Source organism: Struthio camelus, chromosome 2, assembly GCF_040807025.1.
Source record: "Struthio camelus isolate bStrCam1 chromosome 2, bStrCam1.hap1, whole genome shotgun sequence".
NCBI lineage: Eukaryota > Metazoa > Chordata > Aves > Struthioniformes > Struthionidae > Struthio > Struthio camelus.
This window is the reverse complement of record NC_090943.1, coordinates 113390148-113401176: the sequence shown is the minus strand read 5'-3', so window position 1 is coordinate 113401176 and position 11029 is coordinate 113390148. Positions and strand designations below refer to the sequence as shown.

At 42.6% G+C, this 11029-nt stretch overlaps 1 protein-coding gene across 3 annotated transcripts in view; it reads left to right on the top strand.

The window, feature by feature from the left end:
• Nucleotides 1–2852: 2852 nt before the first annotated feature.
• LDLRAD4 (low density lipoprotein receptor class A domain containing 4) overlaps nucleotides 2853–11029 on the top strand; it is a 290118-nt gene continuing 281941 nt past the window's right edge. Inside the window, exon 1 of one of the 3 annotated variants that reach the window (XM_068932106.1) lies at nucleotides 2853–2975. The gene's annotated coding sequence lies outside the window, so the exon portion shown is untranslated. The remainder of the gene's footprint in view (nucleotides 2976–11029) is intronic. The other 2 variants (XM_068932108.1, XM_068932107.1) reach the window with 2 other exon arrangements.

Below are 11029 nucleotides of genomic sequence, written 5' to 3'. Positions count from 1 at the left end.
ATTTTAACACTCCTCTTAGACTCTTCCTCTTTAAACTTTAGAAATACTTACATTCTTTAGACACATTTAAGTGGAGCTGTACTCCATCCAAACACTGAGCAGAAATAGTAAGTGATGATTTCAGTGATTAACAGACAAGGAATTTATATGCATGAGGAACTGTTGTCCTTTGGCAGGTTTCAGTGTGTGAGGTTTCAGATTGTATCTTCTAGGGATACCTCAAATAAGAACTAGGGTATGGCGGTGCTAAGTATTGTTATCTTTGTTTCACTTTCCTGGCATAGATCAATATGTATAGGACTTTCTGAGTGCATGTATGAGTCTATGCATTTTAATTTTTTTTTTGCTCTCTTTTCTACATGCCCCTGTATCCCAAATGGTGCCATTATAATTCTCTGTGTGCTTCGAAGTGCATAAATCCTGGAGTCAAAATTAGATGGCAGTTTGGTTAAAGTTTCTGAACATGGCATAAAAACTAATTTAATACCATAAAACTATGGTAAAATGGGAAATGAATAAACTTTGGGAAAACTTATTGACCTTTCCATGTCTGTCTGAAGTTGGAAAAAGAGAACTTGAAGATATGAGGAAACATAACAATACTGTGCATATTTGTTAGCTATAAGGAATTATGTAAGTAAAATATTTTTGGCAGTAGCTAAACTAGTAATTCTTTAACCTGTGCAACCAACTTTTGAGGATTCAGGTCTGACAGGTATTTGACATTAGGAACAAATGGCACAAATCCCTTCAAACCAATGTTAATTAAAAAAAGAGCAGCACTTCCAAAACATGGAAAATTATATCTAAGAGTATATAATCTTGTCCGCTTCTGAACTTGTAATAGATCATACCAGTTTATGGGGGACCATATGTGCCAGAAGGACTTTTGGCGAAGAGCAGATATCCATTGTGGTGTTATCACAGTAAAAGATTAGGTTTCTGTGTAAAAGTAAACAGAAGTAGTCCACTTCATCTTCTCCTGTAGCTTTCCCTTCTAGAGTAAATCTTTCCTCTCTAGAGATACTGTATAGAGGTAATTTGTTACATGATAGGTGATTTGTTATGCTTTGCACAGTTTTTCTTGGGTTAGGGATAGTTGTTTGCACATGGTAAGAATCTTAGATTGAAGTGAATGACTTTTTTGTTTTCCTTGAAAAGTCATTGAGGAGAATAGGGTTGAACCATGTCAAACTCATTTGGCGTGAAGCTCTTGGAGTACTTGATTCTTGATGGCCAAATATAGAGCAAACTTGAAATCCAGGTTCTCCCACTTTGAGTCAGTGAAAGGAGATTATAGTCTTTTGGTGTGATGATTAACCTTGTCCTCCTGTTATACTTTTTGTGACTTTCAGGACAAGTAGCCCTAATCTATCATCCTGATTATTGGAAGCCCTTCTTTCCTGTCTTGTTTGAAACTCCTGTGGCTCTTGGCTGATTCATCCAAAATATGTTTGCTAAAATTATCTTTAGCTGTTGATCTGACCATATCTCTGTCCTGGAATTCATCCAGTAGTTTCCCATTTTCTGTCACATCCAATGACCTGCAGTTCAGACTGCAAGCCATCATCTTCAAGATCTTCATAATGTGGGCCACTGGTATGTAACTGTTGCTGTCTTGTACTGCGGTGTATCACTTCTGCGTAATGCTGGTGTGAATGTGCTTGTTCATCAGCTTTTCCCACAGTTGTTTTGGTGCCTTTTAAGCATTGTGCCTTGTAGGCACAGAAAGTATTCTTAGTTCTGGGTGCCAGAACCATATCTTTACTGCATCCCATCCTCCTTCAGCTGGCCTTGCATCATCCTTTCAACTTGCAACTAGAGAGAGGTGAGGCACGATGGGGAAGAAACTGCTGTTTGTTCTCCCCCTCGTTCTTAGGGTCACATCTAAAGTTAGGAAGGGAAAAGTCTTCAGAGTCTATCACATGGGAACGTGGACTGAGGCTGATGATCTAAATTAGCAGGAATAGGGTTTTGTTTTTTCTGTGAGTGTGGGTGCATACGTTTTTCCTGTATTTAAATACAAATTCACAAACAGCAGAATTAGTTTCCAGTTGCACGTTAAACTTGTTCCTACCGGGCTTGGACATGGCTGAGATAAGCTTCTCGTTTCACTGAGAGTCCATAGGGCAGCCCTGTATCTCAGAGGGTGACAGCAGAAAGCGTGACTGCTTTATCCTACAGCAGTACCTTACTGCATCCAAAAGGGACAACGTTTGCAAGTGCACACAGGCTTATTTCTCAAAGGCAGGGCAAAACCCTACCTTGGGTTCATGCCTGTGGGGCTATGCCTGGAACTAGGTTTTCCTGTCTGGCAACATTTTTTTGGAATGTCAGAGAGATTTCTCCTTTTGCACGCGACAAAACAGGCCCTGGGCCTTCCCCCCCCCATCGGGGCCAGGGCCCTCGGTGGCAGTTTGGGGTCGGCAGCCCTTGGCCGTGCGCCGGCTGGACCGATGCTGCGGCAGGCTCGGGGTGGGGGGCCGGGGCTCCCCGAAACCGGTTCCCCCCTCGCCAAACTCGAGTGGTGGTGGTGGTGGGGGGGAGGGGGGGGAAGCGGGTGTTTTCCCACCGAAGCGGGCAGCCCCTCTCTCTTCCCCCCCAGCTCCGCTCCGCTCCGCTCCGCTCCGCTCCTCGGGGCCGCCCGGCACATCCGGCCCAGCAGGTGTCAGTGTGGGCTGCGGATCCGCGCCGCCGAGGGCGGGGAGGAAGGGCGGCCGCCCCTCCCCCGCTTCCTCCCGCCCGCCCTCGCCGGCGGCCCCGCGCCGGCCGCCCCAGCCAGACGCGCCGCAGACAGGCGGCAGCCAGCGGCGCGGGGGAGGAGGCGGGCGGGCTGGGCATGAGTTGGAGGCAGGCGCAGCCTCAGCGCGCGCAGGCAGGCGGCCGGGCGACAGGCAGGGGCAGGCGGCCGGGCGCCCCGTCCGCCCCGCAGCAGCCGGAGGAGGCCGGCCCCGCGCCGCGGCCAGCCGCGGGAGGTGAGTGCCCGCGGCCGCGGCGCCGCGCGGCGGAAAGTGCCGGGGAAAGTGCGGCGAGGCCCAAGTTTAAGGTCTGCGAGTCTTACAGAAGAGAGGCGGCGGCGCCGCGCCTCGGCTCGGCGGCCGCGTCCTTCCCGTGGCTGCGGGGCGGCGGGTGCCCCCCTCGGCGGCCGCGACCTGCCCGCGCAGGTGGCGCCCCGGCCGCGGGGCGGGCGCCCGGAGGGGGATGCTCGGCGCGGCGGCGGCGGCGGCGGCGCGTGCCCGCCCCCGGCGGCCGTTGGCCGGCGCGAGGGGCAGCGGTGACAGGTAGCGCCGTTAGCGCCGGGCGGCTGCCGGGGCGGCGGTTGGGGCTGGTGCCGGCGCCGCCGCCGCCGCCGCCCTCCCTGTCGGCGAAGGAGGCGGCGGGGTGGTGGCGGCCGCCGCCGTCTCGTCCTCGCCCGGCCGGCGGCTCTGCCGCGCCGGGGTCCCGCGGGCAACGGCGGGGGCGCTGGGGGAAAGGGGCTCGCGGGGCGGCGCGTCCCGTCGGGAGCCTTCCGCAACAAACGCCTCCGGTCGGAGGGGCACGCTCGCCTCCGTTTTGTCTGGCTCGGCAGGGTGATACGGCTGCGACTGGGCTGTTATTTAATCCCGGGCTGCCCCGCAAGGGAGGTTGTGACAGAGATGTCTGTGTGTTTGAAAAGGAACTGTTCACCTAGGTCCAAGCGGATAAGTTTTGCCGAAAGGAGAAGAAGCTGGGTAGCTGCTGGGTTCACACAAAGATGACCTATATTTAACAAAATGCCGTTTTCTTTTTTTAAAGTTTATTAGAAGTCTAGCATTGCCTCTCTCTCGGTCTGTTGTCTGCCTACACGGTTTGCAGTGAATATGCACGTTCCAGATTTCCCGAGTTGTATGCTAGCTTTTCCATCACGTAGATGGTAGGTGCTTACCTGTAGGTTATCACTTGATGCTTGCTGGAGAGACAAACGCACCGTTGTACATACGTTTAAGTTCTCTATTGAATCGATAGGAAGTAGGCAAAATCCAAAAGTGGCTTCTTTATGTTATGAGGTCTTAAACGAGCAACTGGAGCGGTAAAGATTTTAGTGGTTTTTTTTCTCCTTTATCGTTCAGGACTTTTTATGAGTAGCAAACAATGGTTGTGCAAGAGAATAGAAATCTCATGAATAATTTTATGCGGTACTAGAGACGGTGTTTGGTGTTATAGAAGTTTATGAGTTTAAAACGCGGGTAGCTTCTTGTCAGGAAGGGAGACTGTGAAGAGGATTATCTGTTCTTGCGAATGACAAAAAAAAGGTCTCACGTTAAAATGTTTATGGAACAGAAAGGTGCACCACGTAACGTGAAGAATGAAATTTATGCAGTATCTTACGTTTGAGGCTGGCCAAAAAGGGAGAGAGTTTTTGCTGGTAATAAAGCCCAGGAGGCAGTTACTGGTAGGTGCAGATGAGGTAAGAACTTAGATGCTGCATAAGTACAGTGTTGTTCCTTTCTGGGAAGTATCTTTTGCCTTTCATCCTTCAACCTCTGAGTATTGTTCATTAGACGGAATTTTTGTTCTGTCTTCCAAGTTCTCGTTTAGAGTAATGTTTTAAGAAATCTACTCTTCACAACAACGCGGAATTGTTTAAGTAACGTTTGATGCACTGTTGAGTAGAGGTGAATAACTGTGTGTGTGGTGCACATGTGTATGGTTCCACTAATGAGAATATAAATATTGTGATTTCGTGACTGTAAATAGAAGGGGAAGTTCTGCTGGAAAAACAGTGCACTGGTAGGAAGTAGTCAAATCAACATCCCTGCATCCCTGTTAGCTGAAATAGCGATGGTGCTGTGAATATCTATATCTGCATTGGTGTTTTAGCACCAGGTATTAAGTTACTGTGATGCATAAAAGTGACTAGTGGAGTGAGCTTAACTTGGAATGTGTCAAATATATGCAGTTACATCAAAAAGTGAAAATATATATATTCTTAATATATTCTGTGTTTATAGCAGTATATTTAATTCTGACTCCTAATTATGTAAAAAAATTTTTTTCCGTACATATAACGCATCTGAGTATTCTCCAGTAAATTAAGATGCCCGTGCAGGCCTAAATGACGGTGATAAATGTGCAATACAGAATGAGTTAACAACTTGAGATAGTATATTTCAGACCATTGGGTTGTGTTAATTGAAACATTACAGGCAGCGTTTGATTAATGAAGTCTTGAGTTCAGTCTTCAGTATCTTAGACTTCTTATAACAAAACTTGCAGGAGGAAACGAGAATGCAAGATTGAGGCATGGCTATCTGAAGTTTGGAGACGTTAAAACTGTTGAACAATAGCGTAACGTAACACTTCAGAACTAAGTCGTCCTTTTGAAGTAGGCAAAACGCTGTTTTCTCTGCGTAGCACCTTTAAAGTGGGACCTGAGAAGATGAGATGGTGCAGTTTTCTGCATACTGCAGATACTATGTCGTTTATTTTTGTAGAGAATTTTTCTTCCGGTTTTCTTGACCAGAACATAGTTCTTCTCTTTCACAGCTGCCTTACAGTATTCCATCTAGCTGCTCCTGCCCTTCTACCAATAACTGGTTGCGTTTAAGCGATACTGTCTAAAATAATTTGGAATACTTTGAGGATATGATGCACCAGAAAGAAAGAAATTATTATTAACATAGTTGGTATCTTGAAAATAACGTAATTCAATAAAACCTCTAAGAGAAATGAACTGTTAAAAAAGTGCCTGCTTGCACACCAGCTCTTTCTATGATCTGGAAGCGTAGCTGCATTTAACTTACGCATGGCCTAGGAACGTTTTTGTTCCATCTGTAGGTTTTCTAATAGTTCAAAAGAGTTCCTTGCACACGAATTGCCAGTTAGGGAGTACAAGTACTTCTAGGAGATCTAAGCTCAGTTTGTTGCAGATTGGTTCTGTGGTTACCATGAAATTCTTCAATGGCACCAAGCTAGTATCAGCTGCTTGTAAAAGGCAGCGAAGCCAGAACAGTGGTGCATCAGTTGCTGGGAATCCAACCCTGTAGTCAAATGATTCATGCATATACATTTTTTTTTCTCAGTTGACAGCTATTTTTAAGAATAGCCTTCTTGCCTAGAAGGTTGATATCTAAGTGAAGGCAGCATAGATGGCTAAAAAATTATTTCCTATCAGACATAATCTTATGTTTGCTAGGCTTCTGATATGTACACTAAAACATTTAAATTGAGTTGATTTTAACTGATTTCTTCTTGTTAAGTCTGTGGCGTTAATTGTTATAGAGGGATGATGATATTTTGGAACTGCTGTACTGGGAAATCAGCAGTTTTGCAGAAACCCAAATGGTAATTTTGCAGTAACTGACTATCAATTTAAAGCAAATTCTTTTTAATACTGGATAGTGATATCTAAAAGACAGCAGAGTACTTAATTAGCTGAAGTCCTCCTTGGCATTAGTGGGATTCTTTAGGCTTGTAAGTGTGCAGAAACTGTCTGTGAAAGCAAAACAGTGATGTGCTTGTCCAGTACACTTTACCTTTCTCCATGTGCTGCACAGACAGAATATTCCACTGAAGGAAAGCTGTTGACCTGTTAATGCGTTTTGTCAAACTTTATATTTGAAAGGGAAATATAAGCCCTTTATTTTAGAGACGAGTTTTATTTGCTTCCTTCTGAGATTGTCAGCTGAGTAGTAGTAGTAGTAGCTGTAAGGGGAGTGTAGTAGAAGGAATGCTTGCAGGTTAATAGGAGTGATCACAACATTACAGTGTTTCCTGTACTTCATGCCAGCTAAATGTCTCTTTATTCGTGATCTATATTTATTTAACATATGCATTTCGGTAGCATATGCTTTGATTTTACATATTTGGAATACGCTAAACGTAGGTGCATTTTAATAAAGTTTTTTTTGTTATTATGGTGTTTAGTTAAGCAGTGGAAATTTGCAAGTACCCATATCACCTTTCATTATCACTCAGCATACTAGCAGGTAAATTTAATCTTCCTAATTAAGATTATTTTGGTGACAAGAAACAAGGGAGTGAAAATGAGTCATTTTCTTGATATTATGCCGTGTCTGTGTTGTCTGCATCTGCTTTTCTGTTCTCTAAAGCCTTGTGAAAGACAGCACTCTGACCTTTTAAACGGTGTTTGGAGGCTCTTGCTTTCCATCAAACTTCTCTTTCAGATAGGAGAAAGAGAAATTAAGAGGAACCTAAATGCAATTTCTCTTTTTATTGCCAGTGGAAAGCTTTCCTAGATTTGAAGTAAGCTTTCTTTGTGCCAAATGGTTGACTTTTCTAGAATAAAATTTCTTTAGGGTATGCAAAAAGTCCTCTGGTTAATATATTGGCATTCCCAGAAGCCACTAAAACTTAGGCAGGTTGCCAGACACCACTTAATGAGGATGCCGAATGTCTGGCACAAATCCGCATGAAAAACAGCAAAGAAGTTGGGGGTGGAAGTGCATGCAGTGGGGAGAGGGCTGGGAAGCCGGCACATCCACACCCATTATTTGTTTTTAATGACTGCATTTTGCAGATACGCTGATCAGGAATCCTTCCCGCTGGATTTTGAAAACTTGACAAGCCGAAGAGTTTGGACATACAGAATTGAAGTAGCCGTGTTCTCATGGCAAAATAGTTTTATTGTGGAAGGAGTTTATGAGTTAGGGGGTTTTGTTTTTGAGGAGGGCAGCAAGAGAGGATGGGAAATAGTCGTGATTTTATGTTTTATTGCTTGCTAAAACTGAGCAGCGTGTAAAAATTTTGTCAGACAGTTCTGGGGACATTGTGGGTCAGTGCTTGCCAGCATCCACACAGATAAACTGTTGAAGGGATATATAAATTGCTGCTGCAGGACGACTCATACACAACATAAACCTGTGGTGTGGCTCTGCCTGATGCGACTGTGCTTGGGTTTTGCTACTTGATTAGAAGAAATATAGTTGTAATAGACTTTCTGGTCTGACGGCTGGCTAAACAGCTGTTTAAAAAAATAAGTCATAGGATTGACTTAAATGTTTAGTCTTAAAGGTTGAAACTGGTTAATCTATCAAATTCATTTATTTTCTGAACTGAGCGTTATTTCAAACATTGGAAACATTTGAATGTTTTCAGTGTTTTTCCAGATGTTAGCCTCTCTCCTACCCAGCCAAAAGCATTGGTCCTATCTAGACAAATTTGTCAGGCGTCCGGTTGATGGTCATCATTGAAAATATTTTTTAAATCCAAAACAGTTATTTCAATTCTAATAGGAGCTACTTTGCTGTTTGCACATTTTATGACTAAATTCAGAACTGTGTGTGTGTTACTTGCTTTTCAGTAAATGCTTCAGTCATGTGTTTTGCAGTTTTGGGGAGCTGTTCCTCTTACGGGGAAACTTACTCACTAGAGCAACAGTACCTACCTGATGTCTACTTTTGGATAGGACTACATTTAATTTCATTCGGATGCCCCTGTTTGGTTTTGCTAAGATGCTGTAACATGTGGAAGTAGAAGAGTCATCTCTTCCAGAAAGTACCCATGGAAAAAGGGACAAGCATGTAGAGTGTTTTGACAGTTGCGTGGGGACATTTGAATAAGGTGTTATGAAGTCTGATCTGGGATGACGCAGATTCCTAGCTGGTTAGAGGACAGGGGAAACGAGTTTGATGGTCTGAGGGTGGTGGACGTTGTACCCAGGTTTTCAAGCGAGCCTGTGTTTTGTTCTGGAAGGCAGGACAATATTCCCTAGAAAAAGACATCCTGGGAAGATGCTGCACATCAGAATGGAATGCATTGACTAAGCCTCTCTAGGAATTTCATTGTGTTTATACCTCCTAATAGTCTTGTTTTCTTCCTTGCTAAGTAAAGTTTGGTACCCTTTTTGTTAAAAACAAAGACTAATAATACGGGTGTATCTTGTTGCACAGGCCTAAGTCTGCATCTTAAAATCATAGTCACAATACTGAACTTACTGTTGCTTATAAAGCACAACTTCAGATATTTTCTTCTTCTCTTTTTTTTGGTATTCAGTATGTCATTTTGACCATAATCTCTCTATATGTTCTGAAATTGTTTGTAGAAGGTGTGATGGCTTTTAGGGAAGGTGGGGCTGTTACAAATGTTTGGATGATAAGTACATTGGCATTTGAATAATTGTTTTGTAATCATTGGTCTCTGAACATTTTCTGTCATGATTTTAGAGCACTGTATGAAATTCTGTCAGAATTTCTATTAGAATACTAATGCTTAATGAAGCAACATCTGAAATTTCATCCATATTCAGAGAAGACTGGAAAACAGTGTTTTCTTCTGGAGAAATCCTGATTTTATTCAGAAATGTAAAATAAGAGTTGTCTCATCTGTCTAGCAGCATCCAGGATATGCCAGTACGAGGCTATTCATTTTTCATGTTCAGCTTCCAGTTCTTCTACGCATGTTCTAGCAGTACTCTGTTTTTTAAACATGACTTCCACCCTTCTCGATTCCATAGACTATTCATAGGGAAATGTGTTATTCTTTTTTAGTTGCCTTTTTATGTTGTGTAACTGTGCCCGTTATTTTGGCTTCTCACACCTGTAACCTACTTGTTCTCCGTTTCATACAGGGAAAGGAGGGGCATTCTGTGATTGAGATATAAAGCATCTCTTTAGCAACTCTCTTCTTCCACTGAGGCTTTCATGAAATTTTTACTGTGTGTTAATTAAGAGCGATCCATTATTACTTTGGGCTTGTAAACACCTTTGAACATTTCATTAGGTGTTAATGGCACATGGAGCAAGAATTAATACAAATTTGTTAATCCTATCTAGTAATGGTGTGCTGTAGGCAATTGCCTAAGTTAAGAAGGTTTGTTTTTTTTTTTTTTAAAACTGTTGGATATAAATGGTACTGCTTCATTTTCTGCTTTGGCTTAACCACTAGTTATTGGGTCAAGTAACACTAATTTTGTATTTTGACCTCTATGTGCAGAATTTCAACTGGACATTCATTGTTGTTTACTCAGAATTTTCATATATCAAAAGTGATTTGTGTGGCTTCTGCCCTATAGGTCAGAGTTGAGAAGCGTCGTAAGAGGTGTGGGAAGGAGGTTGATAAGAGGAACGTTTATAAAGTACCTCATTTGATCTCCATAGCTGTTGAACTGGCACCTTTTAAGAAACACGAATTGCTACGTGTTCTTTTATAATTTCATCTTAACTGGCTTTGTAAGTTTTGCTTAACTAGCATTAAGCAAAACGAAATTGCATGTTTGTAAAATATGTTGGATAAGATACAAAGTATTTTAATACTCCTAAATTAGAAATTGTACTTAGTAATATAAAACATAAACCTTGGGCAGATTAATAGACTCTGTGGACCAGTGTAGTTGATGTGTAGATGTTTTATTTTATAAAAGGTTTGTGTTAATTATAATTCCTCACCAAACTTGTATGAGTAGTGGAAAGCAGGGGAGTGAGTGGGGGGGTTCTGTGAACATTTCCAACACAGACCTTGTCTGTGTTTGTGGCCTTTTTCCCTTTCCTCTGTTTTAATAATCTGCTAATATAGTTCTAGAAACAGCACAGTTGAGATTAACTTTTTGCAGTTACGTTCAATTTTCACTTAAAATGCCTTAAATATGAGTTATCTTCATTTATTTGGGAAGCGTAACATGTGATCCATCTGTCCAATCAAAATGGCTTGTATTATATTGAATACAGGTATTATCTGATGCATACTTTCACATAGCTTATAATAATTAGGAAAAAAAAAAACTTGCCATCTGTTGGTGAACAGAAATACTGCCAATGTTTGTCAAATGTGTGCTTTATCTGACCTCCTCTACTTAGCACCTTATGGCAGTGCTTTCCCATCAAAGCAATTTACAAATATCTTTATTCTTATAATGCCGTATTAGTTTGATAACAATGGTATTACCACTTTTTAATGTAGAGATTAATGTACTAAGGATTAGGGAGATATAAGTCTCTGTAGTTGCAAGAGGAAGTCACCTGCAGTGGGTACAGAGATTAAGATTCTAGCTCACACTTGTAAGTAAAAACCACTGTTCTATTTGAATGATCTGTACTGACTTTTAGAGAAAACT